We start from the raw sequence: 2,136 nt of genomic DNA on the forward strand, positions 1-2,136 counted from the left end.
CTGCGTGTGAGCAAAGAACCCCTTCAAAGGAGGATCTAAGATGAAGTGCATCTTCTTTCCACAGTAAGTCGGGATAATGTTCACACGTCTTCACCACAAGAAGACACCTTCAGCGCCCCGTGAGGTCCTTGACATACTCGTCTCGGAGTTCTGGATTTTCTCTTTTTTTCTGACTTTTTTTTTAGATTGTGTTTAATCCTGGCCGTAAAGTTTTTATTTTCTCGTTTTTTCCGTCTCTTTCGGGCGTCGGTTTCATTGTTATTAAGATAATCTTGAGATAAAAGGAGTGAAAGCTTGCAAACATGTTTTATTCATATTGACCTAAATCATCCCACGAACAGACTGCGTTATTGTTGTCATATCTACATGACTTTGTGTTATTTAGATGCTGGTATTTCCGTGTCATGTTGCCTCGCAGTGTTCCTTAGCGCCCGCCTATCTTTCAGTGAGCGGTATGATTCATTTGATTATAAGGGGTGTGGTTAGTGACGATGTATTGATTACGAAAAGATTGACAACGATTTTTTCATCCTTGTTTAATACTGCTTTAGGTTGTAGGGTTACATTTCCCCCGAACTTGAGGTTTAACAGTGTTTAGATAAAGCGATGACCCGACTGAATGTCCTTGTGTCATTGATTAGGTTATCTTGCCTCTCATTAGGTTTCTTGGTGGTCATGGGTCACATCAGTCGTCAGGATGCCAACTGCCTCGGGTCATGCATTTTTTCTTGAGAGAAAGTTGTAGCTAAGACGCATATCTCAGTGTTGTTTTTTCAAATTGCTTTTCTTTTATTTCGTTGCTCTTTCATATCGGATTTCTCTTTCCTTTATTCTTCTCCTTAACCATCTCTTATTTCATCCGGTAAAGCATATTTAGTCACGTCCTATAAATAATATTTCATTGCCATTTCAAATTGCAAGGAATGGCGGTCGTAATAACAGATTTGCTGTGACGGGCTATCAGGGTTTATTATGGTAATTGATGCCAAGTGCTTATACTTGTTATTGTGGCATTGGACATCAATTAGAGCCTAGGACATATACAAAGCACAAGGTCTCGTAGCTGCAGGTATGGCTATGACAATTAGAGGTGCTGGTGATAAACAGCCCCACGTGACTGAACCTGGCTTGATGGTGACAGATGGATCAAGCTATGAGACGTGGACTGCTCATGTCGGGGCTGCCCTTCCCTTCCGCCCCTGTCGCCCATTGCGATGATTATTTGGCGCGGCGGTGACGGAGGCCTTGTCTCTGCAGGGGAGCATCATTGCCGTGGGACTCGATTTATGACTGCAGACGATCGCTCCGGTAACAAGGGAGGGGAACCTAAGTTTTGTAGAATGTACCTGAGGCTTTCGCGTCTCATCATTCAGCAAAGGATGAAAGATGTGGTAGTGCGGACGGCGTGTCGCGGCAACCCAGAGGTGTGGCGTGAACAAGCGTGAGGCGAGACCACGTTGAGTGCCGCGGTTGGAGGATGACAGATGACCGGAGTGCTAATGATGGGTGTCTCCCCAATAAAGACAAAAAAGGACGGAACCCTCGAGATGAATGGGCGAGATAGGGTGTCTAGGCCTAAGAGGGAGTGACGTCTGGATGCTGCGAATGGCTTGGCACCAAGAGGGGCGTGAAGAGGCTTGACCTACACGGCAGTAAGGGTCAAGATGCGCTCGCTTGTAATGGGGCTTAGTGAAAATGCTAAGGTTCCAGTTCCATGGTAAAACTATATAAGTTTGTATGTATATTTTTAAAGTTGCAGTATCAGTCGGCATGGAATGGTCCTAGTTTTGCAGAATTTGCTTCCAAATCGATAAAGAATAATCGCTCATGATTTTTTTTCTCAGTTGGCCCTTCAAATTAGGGCGGTCAGGTTACAAGGAACCTCGGCATTTTTCTCCCTCGGCTTAGTCGGTCCGATCTAGTTACGAGGGCGAGGCTTGTCGCGAGGCCGGGCTTCAGGGAGGCGGAACTTGGGAGTGTTAAAATGTGAATTATTATTATCATTGTTGTGGCGGTGGCTGCGGTTGTGACGTGGTTATTTTACTCCCTTTTTACGCCCGGTTGCAAGATTCTGAAGGGAAACTTAAGGCAATGTCTGTCAATGTCTGTGAAGCAGTTTTAGTACATTACCTGTGT

At 45.0% G+C, this 2,136-nt stretch overlaps 1 protein-coding gene across 1 annotated transcript in view; it reads left to right on the forward strand.

Moving 5' to 3' along the window:
• LOC119587013 (rho GTPase-activating protein 21-like) overlaps positions 1 to 2,136 on the forward strand; it is a gene marked incomplete at its 5' end in the record, with an annotated part of 201,687 nt that overhangs the window by 464 nt on the left and 199,087 nt on the right.

This window comes from Penaeus monodon, chromosome 22, assembly GCF_015228065.2.
Source record: "Penaeus monodon isolate SGIC_2016 chromosome 22, NSTDA_Pmon_1, whole genome shotgun sequence".
In the NCBI taxonomy this organism is placed as follows: domain Eukaryota; kingdom Metazoa; phylum Arthropoda; class Malacostraca; order Decapoda; family Penaeidae; genus Penaeus; species Penaeus monodon.